Below are 23367 nucleotides of genomic sequence, written 5' to 3' on the forward strand. Positions count from 1 at the left end.
GAGGCTTTTAGTCTCATTAATTCTCCTCAACTTACTCGCTCCCTTCAACCTCTGTCTCTTCGCCTCACTGTTGCAGCTGTATCTCTTTTCTATCGCTATTTAAGTGGTCATTGCTGCACTGAACTGTCTGCTTGCATCCCTCCACCACTACGGCTGGTTCGTAGTATTCATCGAACAGGGAAGTCTCATTCTTTTTCTGTCCAGTTCTCTAATGCAGAAGTTATTCGTTACTTCTCAGTCTTAAATGTACGCAACAGGTCCACTCTGGAACTGTCTTCCTTTGTCTTTATTTCCTGCTGCCTATGCTTTGCAGTCTTTTAAACAGTGAGTCCAGGCATCTCGAAATGAATGTATCTTGAATTTGGCACTCTGCTATCTTGTTTTTATTTTTTCTTGGAGGGAACAATCTTGCGGGCTTCTAGTCTTTGGTTCCTTCTTCCTTGCATGAAAAGGCTCTAAGCACTTTTGACCTAGTTGTATGTAATGAAGCTTTCTTATTTCATTTTTCATTTTGTTCACTTACTGTTGCTATATGTCTTTCCATCACTCCTATTTCATTCATCCTGCTTGTGCCATGTTCCTCTGTTATCTCGGTTTTTCTTCCAAGTAAACTCCTTTCACAATCCTCATCTTGTATGTATAGGACCGTCCCTTGTCATACTATTTCACTTACCCACAACACTTTTTAAAAATATCTTTCAAATTTGTTCTTCCCTCACCGTTTTCATCATTTCCCTCTTCCTCCCATACTTCATTCTCTTATTCTCTTTCTCTTCCTTTTTTTCTCGCCTCTTCCTCGCACTTCCTGTCCTTTATCTTTCGCACGACCTTGCTCCTTTTCCACGTCAACTTGCTCCCACCAGCTGTCTCCTTTTCTTTCCTTTGCCAAACTTTTTCCACTTACGTCCGCCTTGAGTATTCCTCTGCTCTGTCTGTCTGTCTCTCTCTCTCTCTCTCTCTCTCTCTCTCTCTCTCTCTCTCTCTCTCTCTCTGCTTATTTTCTTCCGTTGTCTGAGGTACAGTACACAAAAATTTCTCCCTGATAACTAAGAAATGGTTTTGCTCCATTGACCCTGTTTAGTGTCACCAGGTCATCACATTGCAGACACGCGTCAGCCTGTACATTGTGTTGTTCGATCAGTTATATAATGCTCCAGGGATGGCAAAAAGCGAGAAAGGAAAATAGAAAGAAGAGAGAAGATGTTGGCAGACGAAGGGCGAGGAAGTAGAAATGCAGCTGGAAAAGATGAAAAGGAGAAGGGTAAAGAGTAAAGTGAAGCTGAGGAAAAGGTAAGTGGGAGAAAAGGAGTCCATGAAGGTAGATTGCTGTCGTCTTTCATTATTACATAAAGACCATAATGGGATGCATATGAGTACATCTGAGATAGCTTTATTGTAACGCTAAGATCGAATGTCTTAGAGAGAGAGAGAGAGAGAGAGAGAGAGAGAGAGAGAGAGAGAGATGAATCGGAACCAGTAAAGGGAATGCCTAATTGCATGTAAATGATAATTTATATGCAAATGGAGTGTCGTCATTGCAATGCGGGAATCAGTAGAAATGTTTTATTATAATTAAAATGAGTAACTGGAAAAGGGGAACTAAAACTGAAGGACAGAGCCCTCTGACTGTGGTGTTTTTTTTTTGTTTTTTTTTTTAACGAATAAAACCACCTGTTTTTAGCCAAAATATGTTTGATGTTCTCAAATTCTTGACCAGAGAAATGTTCAAGATAGTTTTAATATTCTTTAAACTGAAGTACAGAATTTTAGATATAGGAAGAGGCACATGAAGTGAGAGAGAGAGAGAGAGAGAGAGAGAGAGAATGGAGGGTGGGTAAGTATAAAAGTGTGCAGTCATTTATATGCATATTGTGTATTTGTGAATTATAATACAATATACATATGAATGTTGTTGCATGTGAGTAACTGTATATACTATGTTATGATATATAACCGATAATAGAGATATTTTGCTACTGAATGTGACTGTCGGCTGTAACAGACTCTTGTGATATCGATGTAACATTGCTTGTTACCGTACAGTCAGGGACTGAACCACGTTATTAGTTTTTTGTCAAGATTATTATGACACTCGCCAAACATAGCCACTCCAACACCCATTAGCGGGATTACGTCTTTTTGTAGCGTGTTTCGTTTGCTTCCTGACGGTTTCATTTGGCATTTCCAACTGAATGATGAGGCACAGTAGGATCCAGAAACAAAGGAAGAGAAAGGACATTTCTGTAGAACTATCAAAAGTTTTGCTCGTGACATGAGCCAGACAGTCATCTATACTTCACTTAACGCTTGGAAATCTTGAGTCCACCTCTCAAGCAAAACCATCTTCGCATATATATAGTTTTTGTATTTCAGTCACAGAGTCATTCCATTTACTGCCATGATAAAATAGATGTGTCACATCCTTGTCATGTGCATCTCTGTACACATTTCATCCTTACATTTTAATCACTTATCAATTGCAAATAAATAAACAGATAAAACCGAATCTGCACAGAAATACTCTTCCGAATTGTGTACTCGTGTAACTCTGATGATGGGATAAGTGGATTATTACTAAAAGGGAGAGAGGCAGGAAGGAACATTGCTGGCTGCTGCATAACGGGAAAAGAGAGGACGCAGAGGGAAAGGGTTAAGGCAGATAAAAGTGTACCTGTGGTAGTAGTCTATGAAGTCTGCTTTTTAAGTAGAGTAACTGGGATGGTAAACATACTGTATACCCCAACTGAGCATCACAAAGAACAGATACAGAAACAATAAGCAGCTAAGGTAAAGCTGATGTTTGCAAAACTGATTGAGAAACATAAAGCCTTTGACTTTAGGAAAGATTAAATGTGAGAGAAGTAGCAAAGAAAAACTTTGTGGGGCAGAGGTATAGAGGGAGTGGAGTCGGTGGAAATAAATTATGGCAAATGTAGAGCAAGTTAGTTGCGGAGATGAGAAGCTTTGTGTACAGGGAAAGGTAGCGAGACGTTGAGAATAAAGTGAAGCGGTACTGTAGAAATACTCATGATTTCATTATCTGGAAAAAAAAAATGCATTCCATGGTTGTAGAACAGGGTAAGTTGAGCGCAAAGAGTATAATGTAATAGAGAAAATAATGGCAATAATAAAACATAAAAAAAAGCGAAAACAAATCGCTGAGAAAGCTGGTAAAACTAGTCCCGCAGGAAGACCGACTGTATCTTTGGAAATAAGAATAACAGGCGGAAAAAAATGCAGGAAGAAAACTTTCAGCTGTTGGAAGAAAGTGACATGACAGTGAACACAAATGGAGAGCATAATTGTTGTAAGTGACAAGAGAAAAACACGTGGGAGAAAATGTATGACTGATGAGGGGAAGGAATGAGGAAGGGATGGAGGGGATGCTGGCCACGAGATAAATAAACTTGAGGTTGAGATGAATAATACTCTTACTTCATTCTCCCTTCTGCCTCCTCCATCAAGACCATCAGCTCCCAGTTTTCTCCCCCTCCCACTTACATATATTATCACCACCTCCCTTTCCTCTCCCTCCCCCGTCCCTTTACTACCATTGTCACCATATATTTTCCTCTGTTTCCCTCTCTTTTGTTTCCATCTAACCTGCACTTCTCTTCCTCTCTCTTTCCCTCACTATCCACCTTTCCCCCTCGTCCACTTCCTTCTCCTCCTCCCAACTCACTGAACCCCGCCATTCTACTTGCCTCACCTTTCACAACTCTCTTGTCTTATATGATCTCTTCTATCGCTTTATTTCCCAAAATAGTTCTACGTGTGCGCTGTCTTACATCTGTGTTTCAGTTTTGTCTGTATTTCATTTTATTTCCGTGATAATTTTGGTTTGGGTCAGTCATTCGCCTGTCCTATTGGTTATTTACATTTGAATATTGGTGGGAATTATGTTTTTCTTCGTTCTTTTCTGTCTGTAGTTTTGTTTAGTTAGTTGTTTTTCTTGTTCGGTATATATTTATGTTCTTGAATAGGAACATTCGGGTTATGAGAACATGTGAACAATGGAGCTTGGAATATGGCATCCTTCACTACCGCCTTCAATGAAAGAGATTTCTCTTAATCTGAAACGAAGTTTGTGAATGTTAAGAGAATACAGTAAGTCTTCACTGTAATGTTAGAAAATTGTCATTGTATTCTTTTCTCCTGTAAAATCTACAAAGGGTACCAGTTAAACTTTGGTTATTTCCCATGATGTTTGGTTTGGTTCGCTTACCTTCTTTTTTCGGTCTTTTATTTTATCTCGCACCCCACATTCACCCTCTCTATCATATTTTTTCTCTTCCAGCCTTTGCCGGGTTCCCGCTCTTCCACTCTACTTTTACATGTTTTAAATTTTTCAAATTATATAAAACCCCGTACCCAAAGTCAAAACAATAATTAGACGACCATGTCCAAACCTTGCCAGCCTCAGTAACCTGTAACTCAACACCACCACCACACACCATAACCAAACCAAACCTTGCCTGCCTCAGTAACCTGTAACTCAACACCACCACCACACACCATAACCAAACCAAACCTTGCCAGCCTCAGTAACCTGTAACTCAACACCATCACCACACACCATAACCAAACCAAACCTTGCCTGCCTCAGTAACCTGTAACTCAACACCACCACCACACACCATAACCAAACCAAACCTTGCCTGCCTCAGTAACCTGTAACTCAACACCACCACCACACACCATAACCAAACCAAACCTTGCCTGCCTCAGTAACCTGTAACTCAACACCATCACCACACACCATAACCAAACCAAACCTTGCCAGCCTCAGTAACCTGTAACTCAACACCACCACCACACACCATAACCAAACCAAACCTTGCCTGCCTCAGTAACCTGTAACTCAACACCACCACCACACACCATAACCAAACCAAACCTTGCCTGCCTCAGTAACCTGTAACTCAACACCACCACCACACACCATAACCAAACCAAACCTTGCCTGCCTCAGTAACCTGTAACTCAACACCACCACCACACACCATAACCAAACCAAACCTTGCCTGCCTCAGTAACCTGTAACTCAACACCACCACCACACACCATAACCAAACCAAACCTTGCCTGCCTCAGTAACCTGTAACTCAACACCATCACCACACACCATAACCAAACCAAACCTTGCCTGCCTCAGTAACCTGTAACTCAACACCATCACCACACACCATAACCAAACCAAACCTTGCCTGCCTCAGTAACCTGTAACTCAACACCATCACCACACACCATAACCAAACCAAACCTTGCCTGCCTCAGTAACCTGTAACTCAACACAATCACCACACACCATAACCAAACCAAACCTTGCCTGCCTCAGTAACCTGTAACTCAACACCACCACCACACACCATAACCAAACCAAACCTTGCCTGCCTCAGTAACCTGTAACTCAACACCATCACCACACACCATAACCAAACCAAACCTTGCCTGCCTCAGTAACCTGTAACTCAACACCACCACCACACACCATAACCAAACCAAACCTTGCCTGCCTCAGTAACCTGTAACTCAACACCACCACCACACACCATAACCAAACCAAACCTTGCCTGCCTCAGTAACCTGTAACTCAACACCACCACCACACACCATAACCAAACCAAACCTTGCCTGCCTCAGTAACCTGTAACTCAACACCACCACCACACACCATAACCAAACCAAACCTTGCCTGCCTCAGTAACCTGTAACTCAACACCACCACCACACACCATAACCAAACCAAACCTTGCCTGCCTCAGTAACCTGTAACTCAACACCACCACCACACACCATAACCAAACCAAACCTTGCCTGCCTCAGTAACCTGTAACTCAACACCATCACCACACACCATAACCAAACCAAACCTTGCCTGCCTCAGTAACCTGTAACTCAACACCACCACCACACACCATAACCAAACCAAACCTTGCCTGCCTCAGTAACCTGTAACTCAACACCACCACCACACACCATAACCAAACCAAACCTTGCCTGCCTCAGTAACCTGTAACTCAACACCACCACCACACACCATAACCAAACCAAACCTTGCCTGCCTCAGTAACCTGTAACTCAACACCATCACCACACACCATAACCAAACCAAACCTTGCCTGCCTCAGTAACCTGTAACTCAACACCACCACCACACACCATAACCAAACCAAACCTTGCCTGCCTCAGTAACCTGTAACTTAACACCACCACCACACACCATAACCAAACCAAACCTTGCCTGCCTCAGTAACCTGTAACTCAACACCATCACCACACACCATAACCAAACCAAACCTTGCCTGCCTCAGTAACCTGTAACTCAACACCACCACCACACACCATAACCAAACCAAACCTTGCCTGCCTCAGTAACCTGTAACTCAACACCACCACCACCACACACCATAACCAAACCAAACCTTGCCTGCCTCAGTAACCTGTAACTCAACACCACCACCACACACCATAACCAAACCAAACCTTGCCTGCCTCAGTAACCTGTAACTCAACACCACCATCACACACCATAACCAAACCAAACCTTGCCTGCCTCAGTAACCTGTATAACCAAACCTTGCCTGCCTCAGTAACCTGTAACTCCAACACCACCACCACACACCATAACCAAACCAAACCTTGCCTGCCTCAGTAACCTGTAACTCAACACCACCACCACCACACACCATAACCAAACCAAACCTTGCCTGCCTCAGTTACCTGTAACTCAACACCACCACCACACACCATAACCAAACCAAACCTTGCCTGCCTCAGTAACCTGTAACTCAACACCACCACCACACACCATAACCAAACCAAACCTTGCCTGCCTCAGTAACCTGTAACTCAACACCATCACCACACACCATAACCAAACCAAACCTTGCCTGCCTCAGTAACCTGTAACTCAACACCACCACCACACACCATAACCAAACCAAACCTTGCCTGCCTCAGTAACCTGTAACTCAACACCACCACCACACACCATAACCAAACCAAACCTTGCCTGCCTCAGTAACCTGTAACTCAACACCACCACCACACACCATAACCAAACCAAACCTTGCCTGCCTCAGTAACCTGTAACTCAACACCACCACCACACACCATAACCAAAACCAAACCTTGCCTGCCTCAGTAACCTGTAACTCAACACCACCACCACACACCATAACCAAACCAAACCTTGCCTGCCTCAGTAACCTGTAACTTAACACCACCACCACACACCATAACCAAACCAAACCTTGCCTGCCTCAGTAACCTGTAACTCAACACCATCACCACACACCATAACCAAACCAAACCTTGCCTGCCTCAGTAACCTGTAACTCAACACCACCACCACCACACACCATAACCAAACCAAACCTTGCCTGCCTCAGTAACCTGTAACTCAACACCACCACCACCACACACCATAACCAAACCAAACCTTGCCTGCCTCAGTTACCTGTAACTCAACACCACCACCACACACCATAACCAAACCAAACCTTGCCTGCCTCAGTAACCTGTAACTCAACACCACCATCACACACCATAACCAAACCAAACCTTGCCTGCCTCAGTAACCTGTAACTCAACACCATCAACACACACCATAACCAAACCAAACATTGCCTGCCTCAGTAACCTGTAACTCAACACCATCACCACACACCATAACCAAACCAAACCTTGCCTACCTCAGTAACCTGTAACTCAACACCACCACCACACACCATAACCAAACCAAACCTTGCCTGCCTCAGTAACCTGTAACTCAACACCACCATCACACACCATAACCAAACCAAACCTTGCCTGCCTCAGTAACCTGTAACTGAACAACACCACCACACACCATAACCAAACCAAACCTTGCCTGCCTCAGTAACCTGTAACTCAACACCACCACCACACACCATAACCAAACCAAACCTTGCCTGCCTCAGTAACCTGTAACTCAACACCACCACCACACACCATAACCAAACCAAACCTTGTCTGCCCCAGCAACCTGTAATTCTGCACATGCACAGCGCACCGGTGTGACTTAACATGCTGAAGAAATTCGTGACTGTTGTTCATACACCCAACAGATAAAGAAACTGCGGTAAATATTCGAAGCACAAGATACTGTCAAAGAATGCTAAATACAAGTATGCCTTGCTGAATGGAGAAGTTTGAATAATAATACACCATCTTACTCATTCATTTCATTTCATTTCTTCTCGGGAGAACAAAAAAAAAAATGTAGGGGAGGTGACTGTTAAGTGACGGAGTGTTGGACTATCGTTGTAAAGGAAGCAAGACCTGTCCCAGTTGGGTACATAAAGCAAAGCTTCATACTTTAATTATATACTATAATTCTTCCTTCGTTTATAATTTGTTTTCGCTTTCCTTTCCTTCGTTTTTCACTGCTGCTTCGATCCTTCTAATGTGTTGCTTTTCATCTGTCCACTTTTACACGCTTCCCTCTGCCTGTCTTCCCACCCACTGGTTTGTGTGGTACGGCTGTGTCCAAAGAGCAATTACCCCTTTCACCTCGAGGAAACGCTCCTGTGTAGAATAACATCCTCAAAAGGAAGAATAAATGAAATGTTTAGGATGCAGCGAGAGCGAGCAAAAAACACGGCACCATCGTGCAAGGGCTGTGGAAGGTAAAACAGTATCTGTGAACAGTTACTCTCTGTCCCTTGTACATTCCTTCGAGAGAATTAAATTATCCGGGATTAGCTGCAATACAGTGCTAGAGGTGCCCCGACTAAGAGACCGTTACTGTTGCATCGTTGCGTGGATATGATCTGTATTACCGATAATATGTGGACGCCGTGAAGCTTCATAATGTGGTTGTAAGTGCCCGACTAAGAGACAGTTACTGTTGCATCGTTGCGTGGAAATGATATGTATTACCGATAATATGTGGACGCCGTGAAGCTTCATTATGTGGTTGTTAGTGCAGGCATCAGAGCGTGTCATTAAAATTTACTAACAGAACAGAATGATGGTTAATTGGGTTATTTGTGTGTGGAAACAAGACTAATAAATGGACTCATACACATAGTAGCGCCTCACACCCACCCACCCACACACACACACACACACACACACACACACACACACACACCGCTCGCAGGCTTAGTGGTAACGCTCTCGCTTAGCATCTGCTAAGACTGGGGTTCGCGCCTTGTTCGGGATGCGAAAAGTTTCAAAAGCGGGTGGGTACTGTCCCCTTGAGCAAGAGGATGAGTGTGTGCGTGTGTTAAGGTCAAAGGCTTTGTCCTTAGATCGGACTATATGAGTGCGCGTGCATACATGGCTGAGAGCCCAGCCAAAAACATTTTTTTTTTAGGCATATCCAAACTCGTGCAACACTGGACCAAGTGCACTGCAAAGCAGGGGGCTCTGTTGAAGAATGATGTACCTGTAAGTTCCCTACTGTTGTTCTAATGAACAGTTATACGAAAAGTGCGCATTATTACTGGCTCACCCTCGTGTGTGTGTGTGTGTGTGTGTGTGTGTGTGTGTGTATCTATATCTATATCTATCTATCTATCTATCTATATACAGTATCTACCTATCTATCTATCTATGTATCTATCTATCTATCTATATACAGTATCTATCTATCTATCTATCTATCTATATACTTTATCTATCTAACTATCTATCTATATCTATATATCTATCTATATCTATATCTATCTATCTATCTATATTTATATTTATATATATACAGAGAGAGAGAGAGAGAGAGAGAGAGGTTTGTTTGTTTGTGTGTGTGTGTGTGTGTGTGTGTGTGTGTGCACGTGCGTTTGCAGTTTACACAACATATAAGCAGTGTTGAACGTACTACGGCACCTGCTGAAAGTAGTGCCGCTACTGCCACTCCTGCTTGGATCAGAATATGTCACCATAGTCGCGGTGCACGACACTGACGTTGTCATTATCGTTCCCTGGCAACATACCATTCAGAAGTGCTTCCGATTTCGTATTATATTATCCACGAATCATTATTCACGAATATATAATACACGAATATTATTATACACGCACATATTATACACGAATCACATGCGTCTCATCTTATACACTAAATCGGACGCACTGTTGAGGGGTAGGTTGCCATGGCACAATAATAATAACCTCAGTCACTCGCCGCTACTATAGGCCTACAGTACAGCTACTTTATTGGACCAGTAGTACACTAGGGCTGCTCTCTCCTTTGCCTCTGCTTGAAATAGGCCTACATAGAGATTTTGTCTGGTATTGCTTTTGCAGAAATTATATGCCGTCACTTCGTATTGATGATGATTTTAGTAAAGAACATCATGGAGGGAAATGGCTTTCATTATTGAAACACTAATTGTGACCAGCCATCGGTTGGGCAACGACAGTTAAATTTGCCGTGCCTTGTAAATTTATAAATAATCTCAAATTTATTCCCAATTTTGTTTCTTCACAAGCTCCAGTGCTCAAATGGGAGCTTTTACAGGATCGCACTTCATTTTGCTTGAAACGAATGATTTGATTCTATGCAGGATAAAGTGCTTCGCCCTCATTACCTCCTTCGCTACCAGAATGTATTTCTAAACTGAATGGAATCGTCTGTGGGGAGCAAGAATGAAATATAGTCATCTGAGCGACTGTGGAGTTAGATTCCTTATGTAGTGAATGGTTAATGGAAGCTCTATCAAACCGTCTTTGCTATTTGTACTCTAACTTGGCCTAAAATTGTCATCTGTCCATCCTGAATGCTACGGTTTATCAAGAGATGAACAATAGGGTGCTAGACATGAAGGAAGGCTGTTGGAAGGGTGCAGAGCTGTAGCATTGTCTTTTTTCTCACTCTGAACTATATCAAGTAAGCTGGGAAAGATCGAAGATCTGCGTCAAGTTAACGTGATAAGAGTACAGTTCGTAAAAATCTCACCTGACCTGAATAAAATCAAAATGGAGGCGGCATTAATAAAAATAAAATATATCGCATAGGAGATAAAGGGCAAAGAGAATCAATTCTCTTGGTAAATCGCGTTAGTAATGATAAAACTGCTTTAAATAGATATTTCAACAAGGTATTGATGAGTGTGTTGTAGCAAGATTAATACATAGTACAATAAACTGAAGGTGTTAATGGAGGTTACATATACAGTAATAAGCTCTTCGATACGAGAGGTCATCACACTGGCTGACTGAAGGAAATACTCTCTCCACTGATTTTGTCTGCATGTAGCGTTCAGCGCAACCACTGTGTTAAAGTTTACCTGGTGATTAATTTTATGACATGGTAAAAAACACATTTTTTGTCTTAATCATGGTGCATCCAAGCAACGTTGGATCTCCAGTGGTACAAGGGGTTAATTATTGTCGTGCCTAACCCTTCAGCTGGAAAACCCTACTTAAGCTGAATAAATTATTTATGGCAGCAGGAAAATGATAAGGATGTCCTGGTATTTGAGGTGTTAAAGCATTTATTCCATGCGGGTTGTAGTATAACAAGTGTGTGGGTGTTTATGAGGCGGTGCTGTTAGTTCATTGCAATCTGTCCTGGTGTTATGATGTCTGCTGCTGATTGACTGGATGGGGTTGCAGCTTCTGGTTCTTTACAGTAACTCTTCCAGCTTGAGTTTTGTATCTCCTGGCAACTAATCGTGATATGGAGATACTACTGAACTGAAGGCGTCAGTTACAGTCTTAATGAACTCCGTCAAGAGGCTTCCCCCATGTTGAACAAAATTGTCTAGCAGAAGCAGGAACAGTAGGAGAGAAAGAGAGAGAGAGAGAGAGAGAGAGAGAGAGAGAGAGAGGGAGAGAGAGAGAAGACTAAATCCCATTCATTTAAACACAGCATCTGATTCTGTAAAACTGCACGGAATAGTCTGACGAAAGGAAGAATAAAAGTAGCTTATGAATGGAGAAAAAAGTACAACAGCGAAGAAAGTATATGACGTCATAGTACCGAAGATGTTTAGTAGGATAATAAAGGCGAGAAGGAAAAGTATGAAGAAGGGAGAAACGCCAGGAAGACGAATTAAGCTTATGACGTTCATTGGCACTGCGTTATGTCCACCAAGATAATGTCACCCACCAGATTAACTGTTTCACTCTTGCTATCTGCAGATGATTTCATTAAATATATGCAGGATACCAAGAAGTAATGAGGTAATTAAAAGTTGTCTTTCATCTTTCCATGCTTTTTTCAGATGAATATATTGTTGCAAATGACAAGACATAATATGCGGAAGTCATCGTACTGAAGACATTTACCAAAGCAGAGAAAGATAAGTGAAACGAAAGTTACTGGAGCAAAGTGACCCGAGGTCACAACACCCAGCCCGCACCCCAAATTGTGGCCCCCCCTCTCCCACCCTAAGCCCTGGTGGATTCCCACTCCCACCCTTACCCCTGGTGGATTCCAACTTCCACCCTTAACCCTGGTGGATTTCCAATCCCACCCTTACCCCCGGTGGATTCCCACTCCCACCCTTACCCCTGGTGGATTCCCACCCCCACCCTTACCCCCGGTGGATTCCCACTCCCACCCTTACCCCCGGTGGATTCCCACCCCCACCCTTACCCCTGGTGGATTCCCACTCCCACCCTTACCCCTGGTGGATTCCCACTCCCACCCTTACCCCTGGTGGATATCCACCAATATCGCACCACCTCCTCAGTTCCACATACCCAACACCTGTGCAAAGTTTGAAGATAATCCGTTCATTGGTTCAAGAGTTAATCGATGCACAGACTCACAAATAAATAAACGCCGACGTTCACATACACCCTCTCCGGAATGAACTGCGGCCTGGGTGAATATGAATGAATATGAAGTTAATGGAGAGAAAGAGAGAGAGAGAGAGAGAGAGAGAGAGAGAGAGAGAGAGAGAGAGAGAGAGAGAGAGAGAGAGAGGGAACAGGAAAAGTAAACGTTTAAGACGTCATTATGTTGTAAGGGATAAGGAAAGGAAAGTAAATAATGATAGAAAAAAAATTAAAATGCGGAACCTGGGACGATCAGTCCAGCATCGTTTCCCTCACGATAATGTCACGCAGCAGATTAATTACAGGACTTTGCCCCGCTTTTCCTGGTATTCATGATAGTGTGACTAATGACTCTTCTTCAATGGCCTGCTTATACTAACTACCATTATACCGTGGAAGGACACCCACGTGTAATAGAATTATATACTCATTCATTATTTCCAACACGCATACTTTCCACAAGGGTTCACTGGCGCTGACGCTGCTTGATTATCGCCTGCATGCATTTTATAAACGTCTGTTTTACCGGACATGAGAAAAACTAATTAGAACGAGACGGCTAAATTTCTCCCCATTAAAGGAAACAGAGAGAGAGAGAGAGAGAGAGAGAGAGAGAGAGAGAATTAAAAGGAGGGGGATTCCTTTTTTCTCTCCACATCTAACATACTACAGCCCCATGTGTGTGTATTCAGTCAGATCCTTTGATGCACATGCCGGCCATAGACCTCACTGTGAACTAGACATATTTTTATCGTTTATTTTTTAATTTCTACCCACTTCCCTAACCATTTCTCTGCTGCTTTTTTCATCTCATTCATTAAAGTTTGCCCCCCTTTTTCCACCGTTTTTTCTCACCCACTTTTGTATGACTCGTTTCATAATTCACCCACCTGCTCTCGCTGGACTTTTTTTTTCTCCACGATTTGTTTTGCTTTGTTGAAGTTTTGAAAGAGAGAGAGAGAGAGAGAGAGAGAGAGAGAGAGAGAGAGAGAAAGAAAGAGAACGGCAATAATAACATTAGCAAGTAGTTGTAAAAATGTTAGCAGCAGCAACAGCAGTAGTAGTAGTAGTAGTAGATGTAGTAGTAGCAGTAGTCTACCCGTTGCCAGACAAATCTTCACCTAGAGATATCTTATTCAGAACCAGTTTGATTATAGTAACGGGTTTATCAGTTACATGGCAGTGGGCCTTGTGGAACATCAGTTGAGACTGAACTGACAAAAATCAGAGTAAAAAATATTCTGTGTCAAAGCATGAAATCAATTTCACATCCTTCTACAGAGCAGTTCACGCCGGTGTTGCCGCGTCAACAGATTTATCTGTAGATCTGCAGATTCTGTGGGTATTTTCAGACTGTCAGATTTTGTGTCAAGAAGAGACCTAATCTACAGAACAGATTTTTGTATCGGTAGACATTTTCATATTAAAATTCTGAATTCACTTTCATGTGAAAAAAAAAATCAAGAAATATTGATATTATATCAATATTTCGAGAATTTCTTTAAAAGAACCGCAATACGGTTTCGATGAGTGACATTACGTTACAATGGCATTAATGCGCTGGTTCTAAACAAATACAATAGACAACACAGTTTGTCCAATAACAACAAAGTAAACGGAGTTACTACACATTGTAAATTGTTCACAGATATACTACAGGCGATAATAACCAGTTAGAAGCCTTGAAGCGAGTTTCTTTCTCTTCCAAGAGGATGAAAATAAAATAAAACGTGGGAAAAGCTGGTAAGTAGAAGCCACAAATCTCCTACTTCTTCGTGGCCAATATATGGCTCTCTTTTTAGTTATTATAAGAACGTAAACAGACCCACTATTTGAATGAAATACTCATGAAATTTCTCCTGTTGATGAAAATTTAAAATGAAGAGAAAAGCTGTACAGGATGAGGAAAAAATGCACCATCTATGCAGCCTAAAATAGATCACAGATCACTGCAGTGTCCAACCTTTCAACTCTGCCTTGAATCAGAAAATATTATCTTCCAGACACTTAAGGAAAGCTGAAAGGGAACTTAAGTTTTACAGAACTGGAATGAAATATGAAGGAAAACGGTATGTCATATGAGGGTATACAGATGCCGTCTATGGGAACTTTACATCCACGGTTTGTATGGCTGCCAAATATATGCAGATATTTTCTGTTAGAGTAAACTACTTTGTGTGCTGAAAGCTGAACCAGTCACTTCAGAGGACCTAAATTCTGTAACACTCATGAAAATCCATCAAAATCAAAATTACCTTCACTTGGCCAAATGATTTTACTGTGGTATAGTACATGTGAGAAGTGTCATTACTTTAAAATGCAGTTACTGATACTTTCGGCGAAAATGCATTGCGTCACTATTCACTCACAATGTCGTCAGGTACTGTGTCTCCCTTGCGACTTGAATCGCTGATCATGCAGCAGATTTTAGTTGTAGTTAGCCCAAGGAAACCCATGAAATTTCTCACGTATTTTGTGGAACACCGTATATACAGAAATCGACATCTAATTGAAGAACTTTTTTTTTTTTTTTTTTTTGTGTGACCGACTCTGGGCATAGGCTTCACAGCCTGATTTCAAGGCCCAGTAGTCCTCCCACGTACCGCACACCTCTACATGTCACCACTTCGGCGCTAACACCCATCGTCCATACTGAATACATGCTAGGGCTGTCTCATATAGGACTGATGTATTGGTATTAGCGGGGGTATTTTTACGACATGTCGGCGGGTCTTCTGGTAGATCAGTAAAGTCTGATTTCTATGAAATTCAAATCCTTAAACTGTTCCCTGCCTCAGCGGGATTTGAACCCGGGTCCGTCAACTGCAGGCCAACTCTCTACCGATTGAGCATTAGCTTTAGCCCAACTATTTTTTTTTTTAATCTTGCTCCCCCAACCATAAATATTTTTGCCTTAGGGGATACAACAAGTAGTGACGCAGTAAATAAACACTTCTATCCTCTCCCGATTGAAAATGTGTCACCGCAGTAACCAGAATAATATTTAATCATGAACCCTTCCTATTCCTTCCAGTAATCCCCGACAACTTTTACTTTTTTTTTTTTGGCTCATCTTTTTTGCACTGAAGAAACAAATGTTGTCTCTTCCTCCGATAGGACGAATTATGCTCCGACGTTTGCATCAGACTATGCCCTGGCTTCACAGCGACGTGAAATATACATATCGGAGACTGTATACGTCTCTCTCTCTCTCTCTCTCTCTTTCCGTAAGATAAACGTCAGTAAGAAAAAAAAAAAAAAGGTTCTTTAATAACCACAGTCCAATAACATAGTTAGCACAGGTTTCGTTTTAATAGGTCATAACTCACAAATTTAATTGAAATTCTTACAGACATATACGATAACTGGGACGCAAAAATACCTTCCCATGTCATCAGCCTAGACATCCAGAAAACTTTTGATAAGATACTAGAATAATTAAAAGCCCACGTTCTCTCTAACAAATAATGTTCATGGATTGGTGATTGGTTATCGAATAGCAAGCAGGGTGCAGTAGTAAACTGCGAATCATCAGACTGACGAGAAGTAACAAGCAGAGTTCCCCAAAGGTCCCATCTAGGACCAGTTTTTTTTTCACTAGAAATTGGATCTATACACAACTACCTGGATAAGTTAAAAGTTGGAATGAAAAATGGCAGATGAAAATTATTGTTGATATATGTTAGGCAATGTCACTGATGACAAAAACATTGAATACTGCATGTTCAGTTCCCCGTTGCCTGGCGTAAAAGACGAGAAGGATTTAGGAGTTATAGTCAGTAACGACCTCGAATACTTCAATGTATTGCAGCCAGTAACATCCTATCGGATTCGAAATGCTCTCCTTAGCTAAAAGAAACTGTCAAAGGACGGCCAGAATGAACTAAAAAATACTGTCATTGGATTCAGTAGATTGAATACCAAAGCTTCTTCTCAGTCTTGCCATGAGCTCTGTACAGTAAAGTTGTTCATCATCATCATCATCATCATCGTCATCATCATTATCGTCATCATCATCATCATTAATCTTCTATCTATCCATCTATAGTCAGACGCCCTAATCCCGCAAAGGGTTGCCGCAGACAAAACGCCTCCAAGTCGCTCTGTCACCCACCATTTGACTACCCTCTCCCCAGCTCACTCCCCCTCTCTCATATACCTCTCAACTCCATCCCTCCACCTCATCCTCGGTCTACCCCTCCCTTTCCCTCCCTCCACCTCATCTACATACACCCTCTTAGTCAGTCTTTCATTCTTCATTCTCTACACACGTCCAAACCACCTCAGTGTATTTCTCCTAATCTTCTCAACCACATCCACATCCACCCCACGACGTTTCTTCACTTCTTCATTCGTCAACCTGTCCCTCCATGTCACTCCACATGCTCCTCTCAAGTAATTCATTTCCACTGCTCTCACTCTTGACTTGTTCCCCTCTTGCAAGGTCCACGCCTCGCTTCCATACGTCAGGGTAGGAATCACAATACTATCATGCAGTGACTTCTTAACTTCCATACTTACCTCCCCATTTCTCATCATTGCGTTCAGTGAACCAACAACTTTCCTTCCCTGCTGTACCCTTTCACACACTTCATCCCCCAAAGTTCTTACGACTAACAATTGAGTTCGGATTTAAGACCAGAAACGGTGAAACACAAAATTATGAGATGCTGAAATTAGTAATCAGTGAAATGGGCGATTTCTACCGCTTTCTCACTGAAGCGTTCAGTATTGTCCTCATAAAAGTTGTTGTTTTACAGTTCTAGTAGAAAATAAAGATTTAGTAATACAGCAGTGGTTTGGTCGGCTTAGGAGGCTGACTGGCACGTTTCTCTAGTGATTCATTGCATTTATTAAGCCCATCATCCTCTCGTGTCATATATACGAGATCTTGCCCATTAGTGATAAAGTTGGTGTAAATGCCATTAATGGTGGTATTATCATGCCATGTGTAGGAATATCCTGGTAAAGAAGAGGTGCTTGGTTACTTATTAGCCACGATTATTATCTCTGAGGTAACAATTTTCTGAACCTGCTGCACCACTATGTACCGATGTGTCCTGGCCTGATCTACACCATTCATTCACCGTCTGGCCACATCTCATCCACTATCATACTCTTGTCTTCTGTTTCAGTGCTGTCGCCTCATTTACATCCCTCCGCGTCTTCCTTCTCCTCACCTCCATCTTTCCACTCTTTCTTTACTCCTTTACCACTCTTTCTGCTACGACTCAACCGCTCCTCCTATGCCCCCTCTTCTGTGGCCTCTTGATATATTTACACGTTACCATTAGCTGTAAGTGGTGGCGACCATCATCAACTCACTTTATGTAGTGCGTCCTATTTCTTCTTTCACCCTTATCATTGTATTTCTGCGTCTGTCCTCCTCTCTTCCAACTTCTTCCTTTCCATCCTGTTACAGCACTTTTTATTACCCTTCTCTCCACATCAAGTGGCTCTACAATGAGTGGTAACCATATGATCACGGGGTGAAGTGGACCCTACTGTGATGTTCCTGTTCACTGGGTGGAGAGACACAAAAGCGGCATCCACCAAGGAACAGAACCTCCAAAATTTTCCCCGTGCCTCGCTCTGGCTAGTCGCTGACAGCTGCAAGGGAATGGCCCGGCAAGGGTGATTACCTACTTGTGGTAGATGTGTTTGCTCGGACAGACAAACTGGACTTGTTCAACAGCAACAATGTATTGCCATTCTACTTCCCCCACACAAACCGCCTCGCTTCCCCACAAGCATTCCTTCAAAGATTTTGCCACATCACTCCACTACTTCTTCCATTATTTCCCTTTTCTACCACTACCATCACCAGCATTTCTCCACCACACCACCTCATCCTCTTCCACCTCACCACCACACTCCCTGCATCACCCCCACAGGGCCATTAATCTGCCCAGCACCCAGCGGAACCATTCTCATAGCTTTATGGCCCATTATAACCCAGTGTGCATAACTGGACTAGTGCAACCTCCCACACCTTTATAAAGGTGTGTGTGTGTGTGTGTGTCCTTATCAGGTACTGAAATGGTTACTTGATGCTGTATAGTGTTTAAGCGGCGAGATATATACCTCCCAAAGCTGAATTTCTTTGTCAGGCGACAGCAACGGTACAATAATTTAGGCTCATCATGTGCTGAATGGGATATTGGAGAAGCTTTTGCACCAGACGAGTGGAGGCCACTCCTAAGAAAAAGCTAACCATCTGGTGCTAAGAAGAACAAAAGAAGTAAGTCTTATCACTTTACTGAAGACTCAATGTTATGTAGGTCGTCTTGTAGTGAAAGGGTTAGTAACAAACTTCATATATTATTCCTGCCACCCACAGATGATGTTTGAAAGCTCCTGAAAGCCTTGTGGAAATGAAATTGTTATAAACAATCTTTATTTACATGTTCACTTCGATGATGGCACTGTAGTCGCTCCTTTCACTTGACGGAACTGGACCACTAACACAGCTTGAATGCTGTCCTGGTTGCATGAAATTAGTTGAGCTTTTGGGAGGAGTAGGAATAGGTCTCCTTGGTTGCTAATCAAAGCAACCCTTCCATCTGAGTGTGCCTGGACATTAGCCAACCAGAGAAAGGCTGGGGATCTTTGTCAGGTCAGAGTAAACGCGATATATACCCTCCTGCCGCTTGTTACCTAACCTCCCGTTTCCACATCCTTTCCTCAGCTCCCTCCTCCAGTTTCCTTACATTTTCTTCGTTTCCTCCTCCCTTTAGCCATTTTTCCCTGGTCCCATCTCCTGTTCTCCACTCTCATTCCGTCGTTTCCCCATGTTCGCCACTTTTCTTCAATTTCCTCCTCCTGTTCACCACTTTTCTTCTGTTTCCTCCCATTCGCCACGTTTCCTCAAATACTTCCTCATGTTCCCAACATTTCCTCAGTTTCCTCCTTCTGTTCGTGAGGGTATTAATCACCCACACCAGCCACAGCATCACCGTCCATAACGACGGGCCTGTCCATTAAGGAGGGAGTGGATGTGTGTGGGTGATTAATCCAGTAGGGACAAGCCATCACCATCTCAGAGCCAGAGTCCAGTGGTTATTACCAGAGTTGAATGTTATGGTAAGGACACCTATAAGAACATTCCGTTAGAGGCTCCACTATGGACAGGCCAAAGCATTAAGAACAGGCTAGACACGGCTGGACACAGTTGAGGATGAGAAAGGAACCAATTCGCAAGAGGCATTAATAAGCACGAGAGAGGCATTAAATGAACGGGTCTGCCCATTAAGGAGGAAATGGACATGTATAAATGATTAATCCAGCAGGGTCGAGCCATCGCCATTCACAGAGGCAGCAGCGGTCTAGTGGCTATTACCAGGGTTGTGCGGTTGACGGCATTAAGTGACCGCTGGGATGACTGGCCTCTGGAAGTGTAAGACAAGGGGTGAAGGTATATGTGACAATGTGGAGGGATAGAGGGAATACTTTAGTGGGTACCTGCAGCACTCCAATCGGATTGAGCCGGTGAAGGTTTATATCCAAGGGATATTTGGAGTTATTGCTCACGTAATGCCACTCAGGGATGAGTGAGGCTGATCACTCTCATCTTAAATTTAAGGACCAACTTGCCTAGCTCCGGGCTCCTACGCTTCTTATGGGGCAACGTAGGATGAAGATGATGATAATGAATGATGAGAAGGAATCCTGCCATGGCGTGACAAAGAAGCTTGTGTATCACAGTCGTCTGGGGAGCTATATCACTCAGATACATGGATAAGTGCTTCTCTATCAACATCATCAGACCCAGGCTCTAGATGAATTACCTTTACCATTGTTTTAAGGTACAGTCAAACCATGGCCCATAGCTCTCTTAAATCATGGTCTCTTAGTCTCCATCAGAAATGGAGCAATAGGCCAGGGAGGAGGTCAGACATGTTCCAGAAAAAACAAAAGTTGCTGAGAATGTTGTGACCTAATGTACCCGCAACTGGAAGCTAAACCTAGGGATGTGGGTAAAGTCTGCAGTAAGTTATTACCAGTGACGCTAACTAGGGTATTCTTGCAGAAATGAAAGGTATAAATTGGAACATCATGGGTCGTTATGATGTCAGAATACCTTATGATTCATCTATTTATGCACCGTATCTAATGTTATACCCAATATAATGTAGACGTGGACAACCTGGCTCAGATGCAACCTACGTGCGGCCCATCCAAGCGTATGATCATTACATAAACTTTGGCACACAGCTCAGATAAAAAATGAACAAAGGAAAGTTATTGGTACTGACATACAGAAATTGTTATTTTAATTTACCTTAAGTATATCTGGCACGATGTTAACTATATCTGGTACTGAGTCGTGGCTAATTCTTGCATTATTGAATACCAAAAAAATCGTCAATAGCTACAATGATGTGGTCCATACTTTGTTGCACTTCCGTCATTTAATATATATATATATATATATATATATATATATATATATATATATATATATATATATATATATATATATATATTACTCGTATATACACGCCGTAACACCTGACTGCCAGTACTACACGTCCAAGGATATCATTTGGCCAAATTATCAGTCAGATTCCTCAGCTTTGGCTGTTTGGGAATCCTCATGGTCGTAAATTATGTATACATACATACATACATACATGTATATATATATATATATATATATATATATATATATATATATATATATATATATATATATATATATATATATATATATATATATATATATATATATATATATATATATATAATTTTTTGGAATATAACTTTCATTTTTAATAAGGTTCTTCTCTCTCATTTACATTATCATTTTCTTGCACCTTGTTAGTTTTCATTTGCTTCTTACTTTAACATGACTCAGTACAAATGTATCATTTAACTGGTTATAGAGCTGGCCATGCCCACCTCTTCACCAGGTGAGCCGCCATCCATGACTGGACAACCATACATTCTTGCAATTGGGACATACTCGTACAGTAGTACACATTAACGTTTGCCGTACTGGAATCAAGCTTGGTATTACTGTTGGTTTCATTGATATATTACCAAACACGTGTGGCCTTTTCATAGTTTCAATTAAAATGAGTGTTTCATTGCTTGCTTGCAATTTTCCTAGGATTTCCATAGCTACATTGTGGTAGGTGGTGGCGACCATCATACAATCACATGAATCATCGCTGCCTACTTCTTCCTTCACCTTTATCATTCTTTTTCTGTGTCTTCCCTCCTCTCTTCCCATTTCTCCCATCTTTCTTGCAACTTTTTATTAATCTTCTTTCCTTTTCAGGTGGCTTTATATTGAATGACAAGCTTAATGGTTCCCTGGAAGCCAGGAAACCATTATCAACGCTGGATGGTAACCATAAAACCATCCCAGATGTGCTCCCTACGTGTCAACAAGCGTGTTGGTAGAGGGTGAGTGTCTTTTCCCGTAAAACAATTAATTCAAAGATAAATGGCCACGCCTAATGGGATCATGGCGTCTGGCTATAGGTAGAACAGAAGATTTTGTTTAATCGATTCGGTAAATATTTCAGATGAGTGGCTGTATATTCCTGAAAACGAAGTCCAGAAACTTAGTGCGCTTGAGCTGGAATGACAGTTTCTGTTAGTGCGTCTGTGTGTGTTCTACTGACTGCAATTATGGACCGACTATGACGTTTAAGGCGTCAGCTGAATCATTTACACCTGACACTGTGCCCCGCCCGAGTGGCCAACACGCTCAGAGCAACCCAAAGATCACACGACCCAAAATGTCTTTATTTACAATATATTTGGCATAACATTGGGATCAATGGGTAGGGAGTTCAAAATGCAATAATTTACACCCTCATCACAATTTTATTACAACTTGCTCTTAACAGGTGCATTGGAAAATATAAATATCCGATTGTGTCGGAATTTTATTGGCTGGTGGAGACAGGAAATAAGGTAGGTAGATAGGGAGGTAGAAAGGGAGGTAGGTAGGTAAACAAAGATGTTGGTATGGAGCTAGGTAGGCAGATAGGTAAGTAGGCCGTGAGAGAGATTGACAGGATGGCAAACAGGGATTTAGCTGAACAGATAGGTTGGTAGGTAAGTAGGTAAAAAGGAAGGAAGGCCGGGAGAGAGACAGACAAATATGTATGGAAGTAGTCACAGAGGTAGGTTGAAAGGTGGACATGTGGATGGCCAGGCAGGTAGATAGGTAGGGACTGAGGAAAGGAAGAAGACAGGTAGGGAAGGAGATAAACAGGGAGGTAAACAGGTGGCCAAGCAGACAGACAGCGTGGTAGGTAAGAAGGCATGTAGGCAGGCAGGTATGTAGACAGGGAGGGAGGTAGGAAGAGAAGTAGGTAGGGATGTAAGTAGGCAGAAAGGGAGTCGGGTTGGTCAAAGGTAGGTAGGCAAAGGGTAAGGCAGGGAAATATGTAGAAAAGTAGCGTTGGAGGTAGACTGGTAGATAGGGAAGCTGGTAGGGAGGTGCAGTAGGTAGTAATGTGGGCTGGTAAAGAGGGTAGGGAAGTAATGAAAAGCGACAAGTAGTGCAAGTTAATCATTTATATGCTAAAGAAAACCTCAGCAGTTTAATGCTTCCCGGTTAAATATCGCGTTGTCTAATTGAGTGGCTGCAGA

The sequence above is a fragment of the Coenobita brevimanus genome, chromosome 109 (genome assembly GCF_032717465.1).
Source record: "Coenobita brevimanus isolate Jiangsu-jjx chromosome 109, ASM3271746v2, whole genome shotgun sequence".
NCBI lineage: Eukaryota > Metazoa > Arthropoda > Malacostraca > Decapoda > Coenobitidae > Coenobita > Coenobita brevimanus.